An 18,822-nucleotide genomic window follows, 5' to 3' on the forward strand; every position below is an offset into this window, starting at 1 on the left:
ACGTTTCGAGTTCATCGTATATAATCTCTCCTTATCTCAGGCCCGCGTCATAATTTCCTCTTTAAGGAGTCCCTTTCTTTTCACGGCTAGACCGGAATCGAGCCCGAGAACAAGTCCACCGGTTCGGTACGCGATTTTCGATGGCCGGTCTCTTTCGCGAAAACGACGCACACGCGGGGATATACAATTTTACTCTCGTCTGGATTAGTAAGCTGTGTTAGTAGCCTTAGCCTTTCCCATCTGTGAATCGCTCTCTTGATTAGTGAAAAGCGAAGAACCCGCCACCATCTGAAAGAAACGAGAAATACCGAAGGCATTTCTTTGCTGTCTGTAATCTACCCTGTCAGCGATATTTGAGATCCCGTTCGTAAGTCGAGGAGGTGCTTCGAAATGGAAAAGTACGCGAGCCACGCGTCCGCAACACTTACCCATTTCGTCGATCAATTAATCGGCGTTTGCCCGTGAGTCGCTTACCAACCCTCTGGGAGCCGCATCGATACGCGGTACCAAATTGATTTACATTTTTCTTTTTCTTTTTTTTTTTTCCATTAAGAATGCAACTCGGTCCCGATCTCGCGTCGTATTTACCAGTCGGCGCAGACATTGATCGTTCCCGAGCATTTGCATCGCGCGCGATTGAAAGCTCGAACGCGTTACGTGACTCGATCTGTAACCGCGTCGATCAATTTCCGTTGTCATCGTCATCGTCGCCCGTGGTTGTCGCCCCGTGTCATCGCCGAACGCAAATTACGTCAGAGTAAATCGTGCAATCGGAAAGATTGTAATTCAATACGGTCCGATATCGGTTGCGCGATAAATACGGAATATCTCGAAAAAAACAACCCGAAAAGAGACACCACTTGAAAAGGACGAGTCGATAACGCGGAACAATGTTTCGTACGAGCCTTCGTTTTCGAGAAAATGGATCTTGAGAATACATAGGGTACGCTAGTTGTCTATTCCCTTCGAAACGAACTCTCGAAGCGAGAGATTCGAGCTCGCGCATCGTTTCTCGTGCCTCGCTCGTGCCACAGATTAAGCTCGCGATCGCACGCGGCGAATACAGACGCGTGTACGCGTGTACGTCCGTGAACATTGTTGCCCGTAACACACGCGCGCATACGCTCGCTATAGACCTCGCGCTCTCGTTTCGTCGCGACATGACACACGTTTGTGCGCATTGAACTTCCCAGTCTCGAAAGAGACGGTTCGTACGTATCGCAAGATTCCTTCGCTCAACCGGTGCGAATTTCCCGCCATTTCGATGTCCCTCGAGCGACTGGTCCATCAAACGAGTCCACGTTTTCGTGCAGTTTCTCGCGACAATACAATTTTTACTCACCAAACACGAGATGGCTCGAAATTCCAGCTATCACGACGAGGAAAAGGCTTCCTTGCGAAGCGTCCGCTCAACCCTACCCTCGTATCGCCATCTTCGAACCACGTTCGACTCTGCCGATGATATTCACGAACCGTGTAGAGGGGCGAAATAATCGTAATAAAACATCGTACCGTCTTTTCCAGCCAGATGGCGCGCGAAACGCCGGCAGACAGAAGCGTACGTGTTATCGTTTCGAGATTTAAGCTCGGATGTTTTTATTTTCATAAAGTTTCCGACCCTTTTCCAACGTCAATTGGACTCGTGAAACAGTTGCGAACATTACGGTTGAAACAGTTTCGTTTTTAATGGTTCCGTTCGCAAGAATATGTATTTTACTCTTTCGAAGACACGTGTCTCTCGATTTTGTAGCTACTCGGACGCAAAAAATATAACCGCGATCCGCTCACGAGTTGTATAACCAATAATAAGTACACGATCGACCTTTGATGAACTTTTAGAAGAAAATATTAGTGCCGTTAGTCGATATAATAGGTTCCTCCATAAAGCGTTTACAGCCACGCCCCAAATTCGTTGTTCACGGTAACGTTCGACGGAACGTATCTATAAATTATATATTTACAGTGTTACGAGTTGCGCCTAGCAGTTGATTATTGACGCCTGTCTTTTATCGTTGGCGCACATCTACGGAAAGCACAAATCGTTTTCCTGATAAGTAATGGTAGATCCAACGATGATTCAATATTATAAAGGAAGGAAAACTGCAGGAATATTGTACGGTGATCGTGTTAAGAATATTCATCGTTTTGAACGTCGTGCATCCTCGTTGTCCTCTGAATAAAAAGGTCGAGGTAACAAATTCCTCGCGAACAAAAGACGAATAATCGTGAAGCGTACGTGGGTTCTATATTAGCGATTTCAAATCGCTAACGAAAAGATGTTAACGTCGAAGAAACGAACCGTAAACGTTCTCGACCCTATCTCTTATTCATTGTAACGTTACTTCGTACAAAATGTACAAATTGTCGAATCACTCATTGCAGAAAGTCAGTGATTTCAATGCTTCCAAAATAACTTGCGTAGCAGAATTTAAAACGGGTGAAGTGGCATAGTATGCACACATGTTTTTTTTATCCGTTACGTAAATAAGAACAAAAGATATCGTTCACCTGTATACACGTAACGGGCTTACGTATTCATCGAAGTACAATTTAATACTGTAACTGCAAGAGATTACATACTACCGTGTTTCACGAAATTACAATCTTTATTCATATTAATTCATATACCCAAATTAGCGCAATTTTGTGTAATAGAATAATCAAGTATTGAAATTACAAATAAACTAGACGCAACGACAAACATCATCTGTTAAAGATGACGTCCCACGATATACATACATATATAATATTTGTAATTTCGTTGTCGATCATAAATTGAAGCTTCTATCAATTCTCTCTAGATGGTAGTACCGTAGGGATATTCTTTGCGAATCTGTATATATGTTCGCATTATAAGAATTGTCTATTTATACTAGTGTTATTCTTAAAAAGTTGTGGCGAATTTGTCGAGTGGAAGTTTTGCGTAAAATTTAGCAAATATCGGTAAACGAAGTCTAATGTTTGTTCGTTTTTTACGATATGCTCAAGAGGTCGCGAATGGATAATCGATCGTTTTATGGATTTATCTTACCAGGTAACAAAAAAATTTTGCAATACATTTTTATCGATTTTTATTTGTTTAATTTAAACGAAAAGTAGCTAAACGATCGATTCTAATATCGTTTGAAATTGAACGCAAATTGTTCGTCAATAATTTTTTTTGCTACTCGGTCGAGCGTACGAACTAACTCGAAAAGAACAATTACCGTTTGCGATAAAATAGAATGATCGTGAAGTTTCGCGGAAAAAGAGTCGATAACTTATTCGGCTAGAACTTATTTTTGTTTTTTGTGTCGATAAACGATGAAAAATTACAATATTCGTCGATGAATATATCGAAGCTTTAGTCATTGGTACTTTTTAGAAAAAGAATCGAACGAACGATGATTTCGAAGCGTGAAGCGGCGCCATGTTACCGCGAGAGCCGAGGAGCGACGGAAATGTACGAAGCTAGATTCGAGGAGCGGACGAGGTCGAGTGCAGACGCGACTGGCAGTGCAGACGGTACGGACAGTGTGAGCGAGTGTAACGAGGGAGCGTGGCCGCTGCGGTGTATCCGATCTTGCTGAATTTTTGCTCAGCTGTCACTCGGAGCGCCCTACTCTCTTTCTCTCTCTCGCTCTCTCGACTGTGAAAGCGTGGTTCGTGGTTCGCGGTTCATGAGTGACGCGCCTATCAGGATCACGTCTTCTCTATCCGTCTCGTACGTTTTTCTTTTCCGATCTCTTTTCTCTTCAGTTTTTCTTTGTTTCTCTCAGATTCGTTTACTTCGGTTGTACCCGTACGCTCGATAGTACCCCGTGTGTTCTCTTACGTGGGCGACGACGTCGAAACGAGGACGTCGTCGACCGACGACGCTGACTGCTGACGTTTTGTTGTCGATCGCCCGTGTCGTGTGTGTGCCACCAGTTGCGTGTTGCATAACTACAATTTTACGACAGCCAGCTCCTCTCGTCCGTATTCGGGTTCAACACTCGACGCAGCATCCTTTTGCCGGTAAAATTGGACTTGTCGATACCTGCGAAGGATTCGACGATCACGGGTGAGTAGTGTGTTTTCTTACTATCGACGGCAACGCGATGTCACGGTCGCGTTCCTTCGACGTATCGAACGATTGTCAAAAATCTATCACAAGGCGCCAATATTTAGGCGGGAACGAAGATTCGGTCGATTTGTATTATCCGTTCGGGTACGTTCTGTTTTCGACGAATGCAGTGATGAAAAGAACATATACATACATTGTATAAATCGATTTTATCGCGTAAACGCGTTACGGCACGAATCTTCGAAGCGAACGTTGAGAGTAGGCTTAATAAACGACGTTGTTTATTTGTCCTGTAAATTCAAGGTCTTTGACAAACGTGCATTCCCTGCGACATTCTTCTTTAATAAGCTAACGAAAGGAATTCGTAAACGGGGGTATCCGTCTTCGTTATTTTTTGTTCGATTTGGACTTTGGAAGGACATGGTGCGAGTTCTGTCTCTGAAAAACGGCTGTAAATTGAAATTAGACGCGCTTACGTAAAGTTATGTAGTTCGTTATTAATTTTGCTTACGCGAGACGTGGATTCGATTACAAATGCGAACTTTGTTTAAGCTTTGTGTGTTGCACCCGAAACACGTGAAATTCTGGTCGCCCGTGGCCAATTAATAGAAATTTGTCGTTTTTCCTTGTATCGCGGCTATAAACGTGTAACGATATCCGCGCCGGTGTTAAGCGTTTTCGCGACTACGAAACAATGCGTCGTTGATCGAACAGTTTAAAATTAAGGTAAGCGCGCAAAGGCTGCGCTCTCGGTTTTCTTCGCGTGTTTTATTCCATGGTCGTAAAAAGTATGCAAAGACGGCGATACAACTAACGTCAAGGAAAATGCTATACACACACGTGCGTGGAAAAGGAGCAAAGTCGCGTCTGTTGTATGTATATACAACTTGCACAATTTACGGACGGCGACGCGTACGATCCAGTCCGGAGTACGTAAAGGGTACCGTCGCCTCGCATCGCGTCGTGTCGCGTCGCGTCGCGTCGCGTTGCGTCTTCCCCACTTCTTGCCTATACGCGACTGTAACGCTACTTGAATATGCAACATGTGTTCCTTCATCGGCACGAAATTATTCACCGACCGCTCTTTCTCTGTTCGTCTCCACCGCGCTTTTTCCCCCGTTGACCGTATATTCGTTGCTTTCGGCCAAGCTGCGCGATAACGACGCAGCTGGATATTTTCTGCACCAAGGATTCAAATTAGTTTCAATCGACCTAATCTTAAATTGGAATCTCGCCGATTTCAGTCTGCCTATTCCTGGTAGCTCGTAATCGTATTCCTCGGTTACCCGTGTGGAAACCGGAAGGAAGGACAGCGGGATACAGCGATCGGTTTAACCTTTCCTTCGACTTTAAATCCCTGATCGCGCGTGCTTCGAGGGGAGGGGTCGTTAAAGTGTCTTTTTCCCCTCGGAAGCTTAAATTTATTCTTTCGTTTGCATGTACGAGTGGTACAATATTATCGCACGGGCGGATAAAATGCGCAGCGCAAGCGTAATTGGTAAATGCGCCGAATCATTTACACGCTGGTACGCGTGTCACGGTCAGCAAAGTTGTATTTACCACGGATACGGTGGTTTTAGAAATACGGTGTACTCGATCGGTTTCGATCTTAAGGGTGCGCAATTGCTCGTAGAACGGTCCTCGCAAGGTTTCGCTTTTCGTCGTTACTTTAATTATGTTTTTTCTTACATCAAAGTTTTTGTCAAACGATCGAATATTCTAAGATCGAGAATTTGTCAGTCGGAGTAAATTTGAACAATTTACCGGATACTTTTTGAACAAGTTCGTTCTTTAAACGGGGAAAAATCCATTGCGTACAAGCGGGGACAGTTACTGTACAAGGAAAGAAATAAATTTGTTCGTCGAGCGTGTAGCGACGCATCCGCGAAGTTTGTCTCGCAACGGCCTTTGTTCGAAATCGATGTTGCCATCCGAGAAAAGAAAAGAAAAAAAAGAAGAGAAGCAACGATTAAATAAATCGTACGCGCCGCGACGGACTCGGTAATGCTACTACCATCGACGCGTTCGCAATAAATCTCGGCAGCAAGAATGTACGCACGCAGGCAGGTACCACGGCTTACGACGCGAACTTAACGGACCTGGGCTCCTTTTAGTCGGACTCTCTCTCTCGCTCTCTCGCACGGGGAGCGATAACTCGTGTTAATTTGACAGTTAATTAACGCTCATCGGATCGATTCTATGCTCGACGATGCATTTCCGTAATTGTCCTTTTTTCTTCAAAACTTATCGAGCGTATCCGTTTACTTTGCTAATTGTCGATCGTCGCGCCGGTCACGGTCTCGCGTTGTTCGTTATCGTGGCCCGTATACTGGAAAGCTGGAGAGAACGATACCGGACGGGGAGATAGGTATAAATTTACCGAGCGGAATTTCTTTTACAAAAATCAACCTTCGGGTTACGAATACTCGAGTGGAGCCAGTCCGATGTGGAGTAACTTTGAAAATTTTTATGAACAATTTGTCGTTGAGAATTTCTTTCAAACATTGCGTTAAATATTATATATTTCTTTTTGTATAAATTTCTTTGTAAATGTAATATACGATAAATATTCAATAATACAGAAAGGTAGGAAACCTAACGAATAAAAGTATGTATACGTAGATCGTCTATTGTGCTTCGTTACAATTTTTTTGATACTTTTTTTTATTCGCGCCTATATTTTTAACAAGCTTAAAAAACATAGAACTTTTCCCTACGGTTTCCATTTCCGAGTAGTATCGTAGAGTATCGCTCCGCGACGTGTAGCCTACCTTCGCTCGTTCGTCACTGTTTACGTTTGAGAAGCGATCGTTTCAACGGTCGGATCGAAACGGGTCAACATTCGTCGTACGAGGGTTCAATCTCGCTATTGGTTCGCGGTATCGTATCGTCTCCCGCGGCATCAACGTCGCGAAAATGCATTTTACGAGGGAAAAGATTTCTCTCGGAATCGTGGCCATCGCTCAGGTCCATACTTCGCGGTGCCTTCGCGGTAACGTACTTAGTTTCACCGAGCGTAGCAAAACGGGGAAGATTCCGGTACATCGACGAGGAAAGACGGTATTTCATAAGACGACGCGCTTCCTCGTTCGCGCGAGTCGCGCTTGCGACACGAGACGCGAAACGCGTGCGTTCCGCGCACCTTGCAAAAGTCGCGATCGCCGGCCGCGCCGTGTGCACGCCGACTAATAAGAATGTCGTTGATTAATTCCACATCGATTTCTATTTTTATCCTTACCGACGTATAAATAAAAGCCACGGACCGCGGGAGCGAGCGGCTCTTGAACCGGCGGGTGTGCGTTCAAGACTTGAACTTCAAGTACAAAGTTTTCTCTCTCTCTCTCTCTCTTTCTCTTTCTGTGTCACGATCGCGTTCGTCGTTTATTTTTCTACCTTTTCGAGCGTAATTCACACACACGTGCTAAAAGATCACGTTTCGTTCGATACGCGCGAGAGAGACGCGAATCGTTTTTCCAAGCTGACGCTTCCGGTCGAAGAAATTCACTTTTTCGATCGAATCGCTTTAATTGGTGACTAGTTTTTGCGTTAAACGGCAACGGTTGCTTCCTCTAGCCAACGTTAACAAACGATAGCCATCGCTCGGAGGATTAGCGCCGCTCCTCCGTTAATTAAGCTTGTATCGTAGAATCTCGGCATGGTTGGAATTAACGGCGAATTTATGCCAGGCAAGAAACTCTCTTGGAATAGAATGCGTTTCGGTATTGGACAGAATTGTCGGTTATAGGTTTAGACCACTGTGTCATCTCGACCGCGAGATAACTGCCTTTTCCCGAAATAATGGGTGTTCGACGATAAACGGAATATCGTGCTGCAATCCAGTTACGACCGTGTTGGAAATCTTTCAACAATTTACGAACGAAAGGTGCGCACGTGTGTCCTCAACGAGATCAAACGTAACGAATAAAAAAAAAAGAAGAGAAGAAGAACGAACAGCGTACTTTGAAGCAACGTCAACTCAGAGAAGTATATATCGACGTGTTCGTCGCGTTTAATTGTTAATCGGTGAGAAAATTGTTCACCGGTCCAGGCTACCGTCGCGATAACGATTTAAAATCCGTGTCGTCGGGTGTTCGAGGAGCCTCGTAGTTTCCGGGATGTCCGTTAGCGTTTGAGAGTCACTGTTCGCATGAGTTTCATTAATCTGACCGCGCCTGGAGCCTCGTCTTGTATCTTGGCTACGTGTGCACGGTATCGCGCGTTTTGTTGTACCACGTGTACGTGCATTTAGATACAGAGGCGCGCTCGCGCTCGCTCACTCGCTCGCTCGCTCGCTCGCGCGTACGTATGCACACTTGGTCTCGGGCGCAACCACCGAGCCATCCTCTCGTGTATTTGCACGCGAGATCTTTTACTCGCTCGCACGTTTTATTTTTCCTCGTTTCTCGCCCGGTTCTTTCCCTCGCCCTTTCTTTTTTTGCCCTACGCCGCTCCTTTTTTCATCGTTTTCTCACTCGGCCCGGCACACGGAGTTTCTTGCATTTACGGTTTGTCTCGGATATCCCCGTATATGTACTTTTAATCCGTTCAGTATATCAAGCCCGTTGACTATTTTATGCGCGCGACCGATGCACGAGCGGCACGAGTGGCACTCGGATCGTTCGTTTCGCATCGAAACGTTAATCCCGAAGAAACGTTATTAAATATCGAGTTAGAGGAGTTCGAATCGCAACGTTCGCTCGCCGTGGATACACACCGCTTACGTGTGCACGTACGAATGGTGGATACCGACTGTAACCGTAACTATGTACGTATATACTTTCACGTGGCCGCGGACTTTAATCGGAAGGTACTTAAGCGAGCCGTAGTACGGAATTATAACCGATAGCTAGTACATATTCCCATGCTCGAGAGCCACACGGCCCGCGGAGTTTCTCACGCGTTCGGTCTCCTCGGTCCTCTTCCGAGGTTTCCTCGAACGAAGACGAACGCAACCGTAACGCATCTATCGTACGAACTCGCGACCGATTCCAAAAATCTACGGGGGTCGTTTTATTTCGTCGTTCGTCTCGACCTCGTTCGACCAACGCCGTTTACACGCCACGATACGCGGAACTTTTATTCCGCGATGCGAGAATCTACGTTTCCGTGGCAACCAGCGAGAAACCGCTCGGAGAAATTACACTCGGCTCGGATCGCGAATCGTTGTACGTAGTACTATCGTTATAGTTGATCGGCGAGTAAAGTTGCTCAACCGTAAGTCATAATTGCACCTTCGGCACGGTAACAACTAAATCTCGAGATCTACGACGATACCGAGATCAACGTTGTATACGTAATACGCGAACATTTCCAACGGACGCAATCCCCTTGCAGGGAACACCTGCGCCGGTAGACTCGGACTTTTCAATTACGGGGAAAATTATTATTATTGTTATTATCGTCGCGCGTTTAATACGCAAATAAAGGAAGCGCGGGTATACTACATCGTGTGGAAGGACGTTACGTAAAGCCAAGGTACGGTAAGGTTTTGAACAGTACACCGCAGAGGAGATCGCGCGGACAATTAAATCGTAAAACGAGACGAAAGGGATTGCGCGCGAAGGCTGTTTCTCGAAAACGATTGAATCGTTGGGTTTGCGTCGCGAGGAGATTTCGCTGCGTACCGATCGTGCTTTACGGCATCGCGCTCGATGTCGATTCGTTCGCACAGTAAACGGGCGTGATCGAAAAGCGAGATAAAAAATCTGGATCCGATCGCGGGATCTCGAATCGTTTCGAAGGGTTCCTTAACGAACGGAGAGAGACGAAACGAAGGAGCGAGTGGGAGGAGCAGGACGAGGAGGGCGGATGCTCGGTGTATGTATATGTTTCTCTCGGCGCTTCGAACTCTCTTAAGTCACGGATTTAACTGAGTTAAGACGCTCTTAAGGCTAGTAGAGGGTGTTAACCTTTTGCTCTCCCGCTAGCTCACCTGCGATAGCTACTTGCCAGCCAACGATACGCCATCATTTTCCGTAACGTTTCAATTTTATACGCGAAGTCAGCTTCCTTCTCGCTACGCTGCGATTCGGTACCCGGACTCGTCCTGTTGCTTTTCTCTCGCGACAATTTTTTCCAAAATAAATATTAATTTTCTGTACCGTCGCGACGGTTACTCGTCGAATTCGAAAAGCCCTATTCCGAAGCGAATCGATTCCCAGGATAGTTGCGTACCGCGCGGAATGAAAATCAAACGCGTACGAGTAAATTTGCCTTCGATGTAAACAAACGATTCACCGATCGGCGAAAATTTCGAAAACTCCACGGATCGATGAAGGAGCAAACGCGCGTAAAATTCAACAAATTTTCATACACCTACGGTTATCGATACTCAAATTGAACTATGAATTCCCGTTAATGGTTTTTGTGCGCGAACAGCCGGTGAAATTTAGTTTATTTTCCATCGATACGATCGCGATGATGCTTTAACGGTCCATTAAACGTCGGGATAAATATTATTTATTAACCACTGAGAGGTCATTGAAAGACTGGATTGCAATGTTCGAGCAGGCTATACGCAAGCTGGAACGTATGGTTATTGCGACAAGTATCATCGTATCGAGGACATTTAACGTTTCGAACGATAAGGTACTTTTTTCACGACCTTTCAGCCCTCTTCGAAAATTGAACGCCTCTTTTCAATTGCAAATCGACAACTCGAGCAATCCGCGTCGCACGGTGACTTTTTCTCGTTACACTTTCGCGTCTTTCTTCTTCGTCGATCACTTTTTAGAACCGTATCCCGATACCGTGGCACGTTACGTGCATTGGGCGGTTCTAAACTCGTCGGTAGTGGACATGCGTCACACCGGCGGGAAGGGTTTCGATTGGTGGAACGTGAGTCATCGATGTCTCTGTACCAATAGTGACGCACTGACAAGTTTCTTGTCAACTACGTTGCACAAAAAGTTAGTTCTCGCTTCCATAAATACCCAAGAGCGATCGGTTTCTATCGATCGGAGATGGTAGAAAGTTATCTTCACAATCGCGAATTGAAAGTAAACGACACTTTTAATCGTTACTCGTATTATATTCGGAAAGTCATTTCGGTTTTTTTTTTGGTGCAAATGAAACACGATTTTTTCAGAGTGTATGAACATTTTATTCAATTATATATTCTCCATTTTGGAAAACGAAATCACTTTCCGAACGATCCAATAGTTTCTCGTGCATGTAAAAGTTGGGTTGTGGGTCCTTTATAAATATACTGACCAACTTTACAAAATAGTATACACACACACACACATATATATACACTATTTTGTAATATATATATATATATATACAATTTTGTAAGGTTGGTCGGTGTATTTATAAAGAACATGCAACATACATATATATATATATATATAAAGTTTTTTCGCGCGGATCGTGGCTTGGTAAAAGCACACGGGTCGCGTTAGGATGTGTTGGGGCTCGTTGACTGTCTTACCAGTCCTATTCCATTCCGCGGCGTTACGGTACGAAACAGTACGATCTCGTTTCCGTAGTTTTCGCGCGCGTTCCGTTAACGCATTACCGCGCATCGTTCAACGTAGGTAAATGCACTCGCACCGTTCCACCGTATCTCTCTGTTTACGTTTATGTAGGTACCGCGTTGTATTTTAGGTATATACGCACACCCAATAGGATAATGCATCTTCCGCGTATACACGTATCGATGCGGCCGGGCGCGCACGCGCACGCGCGGCGCGTACAGAACCGCGCGCACGGGCTCACGTGTGGGTGTGTGTGTGCCCAGGCGAAGAAGGTAAGGTGTGCGGAGACCTGGCAACTGGACTCCCCTCGGGGCCCACATAAATCAGAAACTCAGGTTCAAGCGTAGCCCGAAGCACCATGCCAGAAATTTAGATGCACTCGGTGTTCCCGAAATAGTTCCCTCTCCAAGTGGTTTATGGACTCGAGAATTGGGACAAACTTGCCGGAAACTGTTCTACCCTTTGGATCAGCGACGAGACGCGCTCGTACAGAGCGATTGTGCGCGCGGTGCGCTCGCGAGAGTCGATAGGATACGGAAGAAAATCACCGGTGATCGAAATTGGTCTCTCGATCCAGCTGAAAAATTTGAATTACTATTCTTGTATGTGCGTCGGACATAGGTTCGGTGTACGAGTATCGCGAAAAGCTAGCTTGGAAGTTAGCGCACGAACGGTTAAAGATTGAACGAATCGAGTACACCGTTTCGTGGAAAAAAGAGAAAGAAAGTAAGGATTCTCTCGTCGCGAGGAAATCTCGGTCGGTTCGAATTCAGCGAGGAAACGACAACGGGATATGGACGTCCGGATTTACGATAGTGTCGCGATAAAAAAGAATATCCCTCCCTGGAGCGTATCGAGAGACGAGCGCCGTACGGAGAGCATTCGACGATTCGTCGTAGCCCTGTGCAACGGCCCGTACAAACTGGATGGAAAAACGAGATATCGCGCAAGATGAAAACACGAGAGTCGTTTCCAGTTCGACTGGTCGCTCGCTATTTCGTAAAGAGTGAAATCCACGCGCGATACCGTGGAAACTGTAAAAATCGAACGATCGGAATACCCACAACTCGTTCGATCCGATGTAAAAAAAAAAAAAATAAAAAAAAACATTCTCGGTGCGGACGAGCGCCGTGGACGAGTTACTCGTTTTTATTCTTTTTTACGTTGTTCGCCACGGACTTTCGATTTCGAAGGCAGCGAAGTGCATACACGCGCAGTACGGGCGCGAGCGAACGAGCGAGCGAGCGAGCGAGCGCGCGCGAAAGTGGCGAAGCGAAAGAAAAGAGAAAAGGGGGACCGAGGGAGCGAGAGAGCCGGCGAAAAAGTAAAGTAGAAGAGCGAGAGAGGAAGAAAGAGGAGACCCGGAAGGGCAGCTCATCTTCCGCGAATCGACCGGGCCACTGACTCGTCTCCTGTTGCATAACGATTCCATCTCGTTCGAATGCATCTCCATCGAGAGACGCGACTTGAGAGCCACTGGACCGTGTACCGGTTGTTCCACTCGTGGAATGCGGACTAGCTCGTCGTATACGTGTACGTGTGGTTGCCGCGCGGCTCTCTGTGTGTCCCGCGTTCGCGTACGCCGCGTCCTATTCGTATTCCTTCTTACCTATACCATACACGCGCCCTCCTGCTTATTGTACACGTATCGCGAGGAGTTGATCCCTACGCCGGACTACGCGATTCCGCGATTATTGCTATTATCGTTTGTACTCGCGGTGGTGTTGCCCGGGAAAATTGTCTTTCGAATAATTTACGACTACCGTTCCTCGCCGGTTTCACCTCTGTTTTCATCCACTTGGTTGCACCGCTTCTCGAACGGCGCTCGATCGGCGAACACCGATCGTAAAATCGATGAAATCTCGTTGAACCGACCGCGCGATTTTTGGAACCGAATCGCACCGCGAAACATACCTCGCGAGACGTCGCGGAACGTTTCCAAACCGAGACGATCGTATCGTCGGACATTTTGAATAAAAATCATTTTGGGGGTGGAAACGTTGGTTCTTTCTATCATCGAGTATCGCACGGATTCGATTCCACGACGGACCTTGTCGTTCTTCCATTGTTTCGCTTCTTTTCAACGGTATCGAACAACCCTCGATAAACTAGGCTACAGGGCTAGGTAATCGTCTCGGTCCCGCCTCCTCGCTCGGATCACTCCCCATGGGGGATCTTGTTAAAATCGTCGGATAATACGTGTCTCGTATTTCGATACGCGTACCAAGATCGTAGATGTTACCGGCCGAGTTCATCGTGTATCCACGGACAAAGCGTGCACGCGCGAATCGTCGACGCGCCGAATTGAGGTCTAGGTCTCGAAATACGCTGGTAACGATCGGGCCGACGACGCCTCTACCGCGTCGAACGCATAACGAGTAACGAAACGTTAGTTTGTTGTTAGTCCGATCGCGTAGAGCGCGAGGCAAAGGGTAGGAAGAAATGTATGATCGTCGCGTCGACGAACGAATGCGCGAGTACGTTTATAAACAATCGGAGGAAGTCGTAGCGCATAAATATGTAGAGAGTTGGACGGTTGCAGGCTCGCAGGGCCACTGTATGCAAATCCAGTTTACCGGTTGTGTAGTTACTTTACATGAGAGCACACGGTATATTTGTTTTTTTCGAAGCCACCGTGACGGAAGGTGGGAGGAAGAATTGAGAAGGAACCGAGGATCGCCAGGTGCGGCTTCCACGGTGTGGACAGGGCATAAAATGACGGATTTAAGGGGACTCGCGATATCCGGCCGCGGGACATCGCTGGATTTTCGAGCACCCTTCTTCACCCGAGTTGCGCGCAACGCGCGAAACGGATATACCGATCTACTCGCGATACGGTTTGAAACGGTACCCTACGTAGGCTGTAAGTCCGCGAAATGTATTTTTTCTTACCGGATATCTGTCTCCGGATATCCTCCCCGCGGAGAACGTACTTAATGGATTTGGTTAGGTTTACGCGCGCTTGAGTTACGCACGCTCTGCGCGATGCACTCGTCGTTGTTTGGAAAAAACGCGTACTCGACCTAAACACTCGTGTTACAGCGGTACTCTTGCGCTATGAAGATAATATTCGAGCCAGAAACGTTCGAACCACGACGAAAGGGTCGAGGATGAACGTTTCGGTAAAACACTGTACGAGAATATATAGCGATACACTGGTCTCGTTAATGTAGGACGTCTGCCAGTCTTGGAGCCGTTCAGAGGCCATTAAAGTTCTAGCGTCCAAAAAGAATCGTTCGGAGCTTGGCCCTGAACTTTTGACATCCTACGCTCCAGCCACTACCGTCTTCGTTTCTCGCGGTTTTTACGAGACGGTTATATTTGTTCTACTCTCGGTAACTATCGGACAGCTCGGTCGAGGTCTGTTTCAACTTTACGCGCTCGGTTCGCTCGTCTTGGAACTCCCTTGACGCGAACTCGGTCTTACGGCGCTTCGTAATATCGTTAGAACGAACAAGCCCGCGACTTACCGTTAGCCGCGTTTATCCCACACATCGAAACCGGCGAGGAGAAGTTTTCTGCGAAAGTGGCGGGCGAACCGATCGAGAAACGCGCTCGAACTCGTGGGACGATTCGATGTTGACGCGACCCGCGTATCGTTTCGTGTATCGTATACATTTGAAAGTTTTTTCGTACACCTGTCCGCCGATTTGCACGGCAGCTGCGCGTCGGAACGTTATCGCGGGAACGACGATGATCGAAAGAATTTCGAGTCACTTAACGAAGCCAGGTTTCTCGCGAACGGAAACGGACCGAGTACACGTTTCACGCGTGGTATCGAATCGCTCGGTTCTCGCGGATTATAATCGATTCTTTCGTTCTAACGCGCCTCCACGCGTTTCTTGTTGCAGAAAGTTCACGGAAAGTTGAGCGAGAGAAGGTAAACCAGACCTAACCCAGAGAGGAGGAATTCTTCGAAAATGGCGGTAGGAACGTGTCAATTGGCCTGAAGAGAAACTACGAGAGACGCAAGGTGAGTTACACCCTTTCTCGATACTCGTGCGATCGGTGAATAGTGTATCGGGCGTGAAACAGATGATTTTCGACGCGATAAATCGCACCACCGCCCTGGTGCACCGCGATCCAGACACCGCGAGAGATCGCGCGATTCTCGATCCGATTTACGAGCTTCGTCCTTGGGGATGAACGAAAGCTCCGTTTCGAGAATCGAGGGGATCGTTCGTTGAATACTTTTCTAGGATTATTTGGCTCGAATTGGTGAAAACGCGTATCGTTGGTCCCTCTCGGAACTCGGGCTGCAAACTCGTAAAATAAAGACATCGTATCGGTACGTCCGAGCGTACACACTCGGAGTCTCGTTTCACGGAGGAGTTCGTGGCTCGTAAGTTTCGAACGGCGAGCATCGGTAAGCCCTTCGCGATATGTATGGGCATCGTTTATCGGGCCACAGTAACTTATGCGTCACCCGTTATCTGACCGCGCTTATTATGCGCGTTATCGTCTCCCTCCCGCTCGGACGAGGGAAAAGCCATAAATTTAATAGCCCCGGCACCGGTCCCAGCCCCCAACCTCGGCCCTGCGAAGGAGGCTGCCCTCTTTGAACACGAAAACCCAAATCGATCTTCGAGAGAGATTCGGTTCGTCGCTTCTTGAACGCTTCTCTCTCGAGCGTAACCGTGTATCTCGATTCGCTCCTTATCGTTACTCCCTCTTTGCCTATTTCTATACGGATTGGGCCCAATTTCTGCACGAGTTGTTAACATTGCGTTTTTATTAATAGGTCGAAAACGTAAGCAAGTATCTCGATTCCTTCCTTATTGTTACTCGCTCTTTGCCTATTTCGATACGGATTGGGCCCAATTTCTGCACGAGTTGTTAACATTCCTGTTAACATTGCGTTTTTATCAATAGGACAAAAATCCGATACGGACAATTAGTTTAGACAGAGTTCCTACAACCGTAGGAATACGTTGCTTTTTTTATACGACGAATTACGTACACGCAAGTGCAATTCGCATTAGGCGATGCGTAACGCACACGACTCGAATCGTCGTCGAGTTGTCGGACGACGAAACAACGCTATTCGTTGACTCTTCGTCGGTCTCGTCGGCAATTTTTTTCTCTCGCGACAGTGGTACTCGACGGGTCCGACGAACTCGATCCTTTCTCGAGATCCGAGAACAACGATCGACGAGTACACGCGTGCACGTGCACGTGTAGTTTCTCCGCGCGATCGCCCCACTCTCTCCGTTTCACCGACTAATCTTATCTAATAGAACGATTCGACCGTTTATCCATCGAAGATCCTTGCGGTCCCCGGGGGAAAAAACCGAGCGCGGAGTCGCTCGCCGCGCGTCACGTTTTCGTTAGATAAAAAAGCAGACGGAACGTTACGTTGGAACGTCCTTTGCTCGCTTTCCACCGATAACCTTTTCGATAAATTCTCTCTATCTCGGATTATATACGTTTAACGAGAATTTAAACCCGCCGGGGACGCGGCGTCGGAACAATAAACTGCACAAGGTAAATGCACTAATGGTTCACCGTCTGGGAGATAATCGTCGGAAAACTTACACGGAGCGTCTGTTTTATCTCGCGAGGAACCGAGGGTACGTTTTTAAACGAAATTATTCGGTGGGTGACCCACGGTGTGAATAATTTTTCCGTCCCCTACACTGGCAAACAATATTCGCGAGATTCGCCAGATATTCCACCGAAATGAGATATTTTTCGTTTCGTAGCGCGATCGTTCGATCGACTTTTAAAATAGAATCTAACGTTCCACGTGACACTGGCCTTGGAACGTTAATCTTCCGTACGTGGTAAATTAGATCGTCGATCCTTCTAAATGAGGTTTCCCCGAGACGATGTACCGAAGAATACGAGATTAATTTTTGTTCTTCTCGCTTATCGAATTCCTCGAGAAAATTATGAAAATCGAAACGGCACCTGTTTCGCTCTAAACATTCGCCGTTACCATATTATGGTAATTATTTCGAAACAGCGACGTACAGCAGTAAGGCTTGCCTATTGCGAACACGGGGATTCGCGTTCGTATTTTCGTTATTTTTTCCCGATGCTGTTCACATTCCCCTTACACGTTTCCCCCTACCAACAAGAGCCACCATTTCCACGATCTTGTTTTTCTCTTGCAAGTACATTCCCCTCGATTCGTATAACATCTTTCCAGCTTCCCGTAGCACATGTTGCCGCATGGTCAACGACTGAAACTATTACCTAGCACGATCGTTTAATCGTGCAACACGGAAGACGGATAAACGTTCGTCGTTCAGCTCGACTCGAAACGGTTTTCTGCACTGTGCTCGCGGCAGAAGAAGGTCGCTCGATGAACGAACCAAAAGAGACAGGGGCCTATTGACGATTCCGGAATATGCGTGCAACGGGATAAAAAAGAACCTGGTCGAAGCCAGGTCGGACAAATAAAGGCATTATTGTCGATTGTTCTTTCATATTATGACGCTCGGTCGCGTTATTCGGCGTTTCCGGTAATCGGAGCTCGTGAATACTGTGCTTCTCGTTATTCGCGGCCTCCCTCCCAACCCTCTCCTTCCATTCGAAAAACTGAAGTCCTTCGACCAATCGGGTATTCCACGCGAGAATATCCGATTTATTTATTCGCAAATCGGTATCGATTTATGAGCGAAAAATAGAACGAAACTTCCAAGACCGTTGTCAGGTACACGTGATTTTGCCAGCCAGCGGTTCTCGGCCATTGTCCGAAGTTGTCTTCCGTTTGTTTCCTCAGTCCTCTCGTTGCATCGTGACGTTGAAAATACACTCGAGGCAATTTTTAGCCAATTACCTCGAGAGAAAATTGAACGTTTCGAGGTGAAGGATATCGAATTAAAAAAAAAAGAAACAGGAGTGGAAGCTTCCTTCGCGGCGACGCTTTCTCGAATTGCGGCGATCGTGCGAATACGGAGGTTACAGGGAGTCGAACGAAAGAAGAAAACTTTCCTGAACGATTCAACGTTGGTTGGATCGCCTCGATCGCGATTCAATTTTGCCGGAGATAAAACGTCTAGGCGAATGACGTCGACCTCTTTCTCGATGCGTCGTTATCGAAACGATTCGATTCCGTTTCTCGATTTCTCCTTTTGCTTCCTCCTTATTCCGCGTAAACAATCCACCGCTGGTAATAACAATTTATCATTTCCCTCGTGACAAGCGCGATCGAGCCGACGGCGTGAAATTTTCCACTCGCGTCTCGCGCTTCTCTCTCGTGTTCGCGCCGCCTGGACTCGTACAGACTCTCTCGCGAATAGGTAATTACCGCACCGATGATCGTTTTGTATCGTATACTCCCCCTGTTCGAGT

At 46.8% G+C, this 18,822-nt stretch overlaps 1 protein-coding gene across 3 annotated transcripts in view; it reads left to right on the forward strand.

Moving 5' to 3' along the window:
- The first annotated feature begins 3,372 nt into the window (after positions 1 to 3,372).
- Ntan1 (N-terminal amidohydrolase 1) overlaps positions 3,373 to 18,822 on the forward strand; it is a 30,590-nt gene continuing 15,140 nt past the window's right edge. For 2 of the 3 annotated variants that reach the window (XM_076316008.1, XM_076316006.1), the window contains exons 1-2: positions 3,511 to 4,042; positions 15,375 to 15,496. The gene's annotated coding sequence lies outside the window, so the exon portion shown is untranslated. The other variant, XM_076316007.1, reaches the window with a different exon arrangement.

The sequence above is a fragment of the Ptiloglossa arizonensis genome, chromosome 7, assembly GCF_051014685.1.
Source record: "Ptiloglossa arizonensis isolate GNS036 chromosome 7, iyPtiAriz1_principal, whole genome shotgun sequence".
In the NCBI taxonomy this organism is placed as follows: domain Eukaryota; kingdom Metazoa; phylum Arthropoda; class Insecta; order Hymenoptera; family Colletidae; genus Ptiloglossa; species Ptiloglossa arizonensis.